The sequence below is a fragment of the Polistes canadensis genome, unplaced genomic scaffold, assembly GCF_001313835.1.
Source record: "Polistes canadensis isolate GaletaPanama2010 unplaced genomic scaffold, ASM131383v1 scaffold_143, whole genome shotgun sequence".
Lineage (NCBI taxonomy): Eukaryota > Metazoa > Arthropoda > Insecta > Hymenoptera > Vespidae > Polistes > Polistes canadensis.
In genome coordinates, this window is record NW_014569690.1 from 296,732 (window position 1) to 304,768 (window position 8,037).

At 30.9% G+C, this 8,037-nt stretch overlaps 1 protein-coding gene across 4 annotated transcripts in view; it reads left to right on the forward strand.

The window, feature by feature from the left end:
* Window positions 1-8,037, forward strand: part of LOC106788536 (14-3-3 protein zeta) — a 56,839-nt gene that overhangs the window by 32,924 nt on the left and 15,878 nt on the right. Inside the window, exon 1 of one of the 4 annotated variants that reach the window (XM_014751880.1) lies at window positions 41-507. The exons of 2 other annotated variants lie outside the window; for them this stretch is intronic. The gene's annotated coding sequence lies outside the window, so the exon portion shown is untranslated. Of the gene's footprint in view, window positions 1-40; window positions 508-1,643; window positions 1,761-8,037 lie in introns of those variants that run through there. One more of the 4 variants, XM_014751881.1, reaches the window with a different exon arrangement.

The window sequence follows — 8,037 nt, forward strand, 5'->3', positions numbered from 1 at the left end:
ATATATATATTATATATATATATATATATCTTTCTCTCTCGGTCATAACGTGCGCGAATATTGTTTCGCTCGTTTCCTCATCGGTAACGCTTCTCTTTTTCATCTTCCACCCGCGTACGCGAGAATTGGAATAATTCAACGCGCGTGTTAATCCTCGTCATCGTCGTCGTCGACGTCATCGTCGTGGTGTCTAGTCAGTTCCTTTTTTTTCCCCCGAATACTAATTTCTCGTGTCTCACATTTCTCCTATTCTCGTTGGTCTTCTCTAGTTTTCTCTATTCGTCTTTTTCTATCTTTCTCTTTCTATATATATAAATATATATATATATATATATATACATCTCGCGTTGCTGCTTTCTTCGTCCGGCGATTCGAAGAAATTCAAAAAAAATCCCAAGATCGTCGTAGTTCTATAAACTCCCGTCGTCGGCGTCGTCGTCGGTCACCCTAGGCCGATCTCTCGTGATATTTAAATAATTATTATTGTACAAAGACTATAACCAATAGGTAGGTGTACAAAAGACGCCATAGTGCGTGTTACATTTTTTTTATTATTATTATTATTATAAGCATCATTACCTTTTATTTTTTAAATTAATACCTTTTTATCCTATCATAGATATAATATTATAACGTACGTCTAACACACTGTGTTGGGGGAACATTTATTAACTAAATTCTTGTACAAATAATTATACAACGACGACAACACACGTCATAAAAATGGATTAATATCTAACAAGTAGTAGTAAGATAAGAAAGATTTTTTAATATCATTTTCATTTAATTCCTTTTTCTAACGATCCTCTAACATTTTCCTCCTTCACCTATTCCTCCTCATCTCCTGGTTGGTTCGTGGCCTTCCGCAATAGAATGAGAACAAACGGGTGGGGTGGGTTAGCCGGTCGTCATTCTTGGAATCTATTTTACCTGACAAGAGATTGTTACCTGAGAATCATCAGACAAATAGAAGAGAAAAAATGAAGGAACAGCAGAGGAAAAGAGTTAGTCGGACTATCGATCTCTCCTAACGGGGGGGATCGGGTGGGGTGGGTTGGGGGAGGGTGGAGGGGGCATACAACACTATCGCGAGTTCTGCGACGCAAAAGAAGAGAGAGACAGACAAACAGCAAAGCTAATGCACATAGACACTATTACTAACTACAGAACACACCTATACCACCTAAAACCTGTTGTTAATTAACTCTTGAGACTACCTGCCTATTTTCCATCTAAGTTCTTTTTCTATCATTCCAATCTTTAACAAGATATATATACAAAAAAAAATCTATTCTGTTTCTTTAATTTAACGAAAAATTGTTGCTTTTCTCATATTTGACCTCGACTAAATTTTCAAAGGCTAAGCTACTTACTACTACTATTATTATTACTATTACTATTACTATTAACGCAACCTCCTTCCAAGTCTGAAGAAGCACTCACGCGAGGAATTTCGAGCTTTCTATGTCTCTCTTATATCCCTTTGCTGTCTCTTTTTATCTTTAATTGTGTGCGCTTGCGCGCACTTGGCCCATTCTCTCTCTCTCTCTCTCTCTCTCTCTCTTTCTCTCTCATTCGTTGGTTCGTTGGTTCGCGTTCCACCGTTCGCTCATTCGTTCGTTTCGCTCGTACCATCGTGAAAGTAGCGTCGTATAGTGCTTTCGGCCTAGCTCGGTGCTTCTCGGGAGAGACAACGACGACGTAGTTAGACGAAGGTGGACGAAGGAAGGCGAACGACCATAACCTCAAAGGATTACGAGGCGTGTCTTTCTTTCTATTTCTCTCTCTCTCTCTCTTTCTCTCTTTCTATCTATCTATCTTTTTCATTCTTTTTCCCTATTTTTAGATTATAAACGACCTTCGCGTTATATTATATTATATTATATTTATTATTAGTTAAGATTTTTATACGAATATTATTAGTGATAATTTATCGTCGCAATTTATCCATCGTGATAATAATAATAATGATAATAATAATAATTAATCGCAATTCGTCAGATCGTTTTATTTTTTATTTGTATAATCATTATTTGGTATTTTTATTAAACGTTTTTTTTTTTTTTTTTTCTTTTTTATCTAGTAGCGTCCCTTTTTTTATTGAATTTTTTCTTGAGAATTTTCTTTCAAAGTTTTTTTCTTAAGGGGATTTTTTTTTGTCTTTCAGCGAAACCGGAAATGTGCATTAATTTAACTTCAAGAGAGTATCTTTAAACGTGTCTTTTTTTTTTCTTCTTCTTCTTCTTTTTTTTACGCGATTAGTTAGGTACGTCGTATTTAACCGGGTGTTGTAGTAACGTTGAGAAAAATAAAATCGGTGCGCGTGTTTAAAAGAACGTCGCCAATACTGTCGCGAGATTAGAATTCTTATCCCGTTCGTTGGTTGGTTGGTTGGTTGGTTGGTAGTGTTGCTTGCATGTCAGCAGGAGAGTTAGCTTAACGATATATATCGATAGAAGTGATTACATCCTTTACGATATTATCTGCTACTTCTCTATTCTTTTTTCCTATTTTTCATTTTCATTTTCCTTTTCCACGATAATATTTTTTTTTTCTCTCTCTCTTTCTCTCTCTCTATTTCTCGTCTCCCATATACACACGGAGTCAAATCTTATCTAATTTTTTCTTTGGTTTTTTTTTTATTTCATTTATATTTCATTTCATAATAATTATAATCCTATAAAAAAGATTACAACGTAATATTAGAGATTATATTTTTGTTTAATGATAATTAATAATTAAATTTAAGTAATTAAATATATTGTAATGCATAAAAGATAAAGGTGGGGAGGGGGTAGAAGGGAGAGAAAAATTTTACAATAGTTACGTAAGATTTGAAAAAAAAAAAGTTGTAGTAGTAGTAGTTAGTAGTAGTAGTAGTAGTAATGTCTTTTTATCGATCCACGATAAGTCAACTTGATTAATTTTTTTTTTCTTTTTTTTTTTTGAGAAATCGATTGTGTGTTAGTATTCTCGAAAATTGTGTATTCGTTCGTAAAGATTGAATTTCTTATTTTACATCAATTTGATTTAAAAATTCGGATTTGAATTATCAAATCGGGAATTGTCGATAGATTATATTTGCATTCAATTTGCATCGAACAATTAATTATTTATGAACGAAGACGAGAATCGGGAACAACAACGATTGTGTCATTTTATTCTATCTTTCTTTCAATTTGCGTGGTGTGTGTGTGTGTGTGTCGTGCATTGTCGTGTTGCAACAAAAACCCTGAGGATTCTTCTCCTCCTCCATTACTTTTAATTTTTTTTTCTTTTTTTTTTAATTCATTTATCTCATTTCATTAAATAATCCACTTAATTATCTTTATCGTGGCGTGTAAATGAATGTCATCGCATTAAAATGTACACATGTAACGTTTCGAAGTAACAATTTCAAATCCTTTAAATTCTACTACTACTACACACACACATTTGTGCACTTGTTCAAATAATTCATTTGAATGTTTTTGTGGTTATCGAATAAAATGCATTTTATCTAATTCTTTCGTACATGTTTTTTTTTTTTCACTTTTCTCTTGGTTTTTTTTTTTTATAATAATAATTGAAACAAATAGAAAAAAAAGGTAATCTTTTCAAAGTTCGCGATTAAACTTTTTCTATTGGTAAAAGAAAATTATATATTTGTTCGCATTTCGTGTAGGATCCAAAATTACATTTTCTTTCAAATTCATTTCTTAATTGTCGAAATAAATAAATAAATAAATGGAATAGTTAGAATCTCGATAAAGATTATTAAATGATTAGGATAATTGTGTGTCTCCAGTATTATATTATACAGGGTGGGTCAAACATTTTTAAATAATTTTTTAACATTATCTGTGTAATATTTGAGGTTAGTTTTTTAACAGATCGTTTCCACAAGCTTTATGCGCTCAGTTTTATAACCTTTTTTTTTTTTACAAAAATAAAAAAATAAAAAAAAGAATATTTAATTATCTATTAATTTTTAAAAAAATCATTCGATAGGATGTTGTATCGAACAATTAACAAATTGTGTTCGCAGCTTCTGTAATCACTACAGATATTCATATATATTATGTTCAATACCGTGAAAACGATTTTCTTATCAAGACAAGTAAAATATAGCACAGCAGATAGAGACTCGGAGAGAGATAAGCATTCGAGATAATATAAACTTATCTTTTTTTCTCTCTCTCTCTCTCTCTCTCTCTTTCTCTTTCTCTCACTCTAACGTGTTAACAAATCTTATATAGATGAAGTGCAAAAAAATATGTTCCATCGATTTAACAATTCCGGAAACAGACATATTATTTTGCTTTGACCAATTAGATTCCGTTTTCATAAGAAATTCAAAATGGCGTCTATCGTAATGAAAAAAAAGAAAAATTATCAAGATAGTAACCGCTGATTGATTTTTACGAATCATGAAAATACGAAATAATTGTATTTAAATTGTTCGTATGTATATATATATATATATATATATATGTTAAAATAATTTCTTGTTGTGTTCTTCAATTGACTCTATCTTCGAATCGTCATCGTCATCGTCATAGTCATAGTCATCGGTTAAAGACACGCTCTCTCTGAAAGCTTGTGAATCATCGCTATAATGTTTCGGTCTTACTTCTTCTTACTGCCGTATTATATTGACTGTATGACGTAATGGTGGAGGGCGGTGTATAAATTTATTCGTTTCCTAGGTTAACGTCTTGGGCAAGTCCTTGCTAACATCAACTACACTGACCATTTTGTTTTTTATTTCTCTCTCTCTCTTTTCATCTCGTTTTAATGAGCATTCTTAGAGATTTTTTTTTTACTATTGTAATTTTCACGACTTAAATCAACGTACTTTAACTTAATACTTTATATTAGGTGTATACAGATTTGAAAAAGAAAATTTCAACAAAGTAAATTTTAAAACTGAAAGGAATATGCGAAAAGAATCCGTGCTAAAGAAAATTCTAGTTACTATTCTGTAGTTACTTAAAATTCCAGTTACTATTTTATAGTTAGTTAAAATTCTAGTTATTATTCTACATCTAGTTACTATACTTTTATACAATATTACAACTATATATATTTCCAAGTGACGAGAGATATTAATATTGATCACAAAATACAATGTATAATAATCCTTAACGAGGATTGTATTTAATACACGACACACTACCACCACCACTAACTCCAGCACATTCTTTACAACTTGTCGTCCAAAGTGTTAACAGACCAATCAGAATTGTCATCAGTCGGTTAATCAATCGCTAATTGGTCCATTTTTTGAAATCCTCGTTCCTTGTTTAATAATGAACATTTTCATAGTTATTCACATTTCATTGAATATAATTATTGAAAATGTATTAAATAATATGTCAAATTGAGGTTATATTTTGTGTTCCTTGTTTAATAATGAACATTTTCATAGTTATTCACATTTCATTGAATATAATTATTGAAAATGTATTAAATAATATGTCGAATTGAGGTTATATTTTGTGTTCCTTGTTTAATTATGAACATTTTCATAGATATTCCACTCCCGTTTCATTGAATATAATTATTGAAAATGTATTTAAAAAAAAATTGATCAAAAACGTAGTAGTTTATAATGGTTAATTTTTTGTTTTTGTTTTTATTTTTTACAACGATGATTTCGTAGATTAACACGATCTTTGTCACATTCGTAGAGAGAGTACAAGGATGAGAGAAGAGTAGAAGTGTAGTAGTTAATAGTAGTAGTAGTAGTAGTAGTAGTAGTAGTAGTAGTTCCATTCGCGATCCGCTCTAAAAGCGTACGCCGGAAATATTTCACCGGCGTCGTTGAATTCCACGGGGCCCGCCCCTACTGTAAATCCGGCAACACTGTTTTCTACGTTCGTCGCGACTACGATGACTATGACGACAACTACACGACGTATGCGTGCTGCCGGTACCGGCTTGTGACTTAAAAGCCAGGTGATCACGCGCGAGATTAAATATAGGATGCCGAATTTCTATCACATCTTTGGCATCATCATCTCTCTCTCTCTCTCTCTCTCTCTCTCTCTCTCTCTTTCTCTCTCTTTTTCGGTCTTTTTTTTTCTTTTGTTTGTCATTATTTTAACATCTTCTCAACCTTTAAATTTTAATTCGAGAATCGTTTATGACTAAAATTTTATACAACTCCCATTTAGTTGTCTACTAATTATAATACTAAATAGAATTTGTATTATTATAAATGGATATATTTTAACTGTGTTATAATATCTATATAATGTTGTTTGTTTCTTTGGTTTTATTTATAGAGAAATATTACAATCAATTCTCAACGAAAATTAATAAGTAATATTTGCTGACGTATCATACATTGATGACATGAATTGTATAATAATTTCAAAAGAATTGTTACTATGATAAGTTTAAACGGATATATATATTTATTACAGAGTATAAATCATATTACTATTTAATAAAATCTTATTCACCTAGATCAACTAGGGTAGAACATTTTTAATCTACGTAATCTGTAGGATTTAATTACAAACATATCTCTCTCAATGATTATATTTTATAATTAATATTTTTAAATCATCTTTTTTTTTTAGCAGTGAGGGGGGTTGTTAATAATTCATCAAGTTTAATATATCAATATTGTCGTCGTACAAGAGTTTTTTATATATATATATTTCCCCAAAGATTGCAATACAATTTTCGTAATTGTAAGTACATTAAAAAATTAATATATACATCAAATAATCAGATACAGATTAGATGTGTTATCAGGTGTGACCCTGAAACAAGATTTTAGCTGAAAATAGAAGGTTGCTATAGTTACAGGTGATGATCATTATTACGCCATTGAACGTGTTAATTTCGATTTTTGAAAAGTCTCCTCCTCCTCCCCCCCCCCTTGCGTAGGAATAGATAACCACCACCATCACGTGGCCTGTTACATGTGTCATGACGCGCGTTGTCAGCTTCATGTTGCACTTTTCTACTTTTTTTTTTTCTTCTTTTTTTTCTTCCTTTTTTTTTCTTCCCAATGTTACGTTACTCGTTAGTCGCATAAGATAAAAGGGAGATTATAAACGACCGGAAACGTGACGTACATACAATATTATATTAGATTTATTAAATATTTTATTGGAGAGTATAATACGGTTATTATAGCATGTATAATGCAGGAGTGTCATTTTTCTTGCTTTAAAATTGTCCTCGCAAAATAAATAATGACGTTTCGTTTGTTTAAGGTATAAATTGCTTTTTTTTTTTTATTATTTCGGTTTTGAATCATTTCTTTTTTTTCTTTTCTTTTCTCTGATTTTAATTATCGATTTCTTGTTATCCTTATTTAAATAAAATTTTATTTGTACTATATTCTACTACTACACTATTCTCACTATACTACTACTATTTGTACTATATTCTACTACTACACTATTTTTACTATACTACTACTATTTGTACTATATTCTACTACTACATTCTACTACTACATTCTACTACTACATTATTACTATTTGTACTATATTCTACTACTACTATACTATTATTACTACACTACTATTATAAACGTGTATTACTTATTCCAGTTATCTCTTTTGAAAACATAACGACGAATATCAAACGAAACGGAAGCTGGCTAATGAAATTGGACACCGCGTCTTTCATATGCCATAGCAACACGTTTCAAGAAGATTCTTTTGTTCGTTTGCTGTGTTCTCTTTTAACCGTATCCGAATAGAAAGAGAATAGTTGTGTGTTGTTTGTTGGGTTAGAGCTTTATGTATATTCCTAGTTTGACATAGTCGTCATCATCAGTAGTAATAATAATAATGTATTGGATATTACAAGGGGAAGAATAAGAAGGAACGAGTTGTTCCAAGATTCTTCGATATATTTTGAAGGTCGAAGATATAAATTCAGCTCGTACCTCTTCTTCTACCTGTTCTTCTTCGAATTAAAAAAAAAAAACAATTTTCATTATTCGTTTAGCTTTTAACACTAAGTCGATAATATTTTCTTAATCAATTTAAAACATTTTATCGAAATTGTATGAAACACATATATATA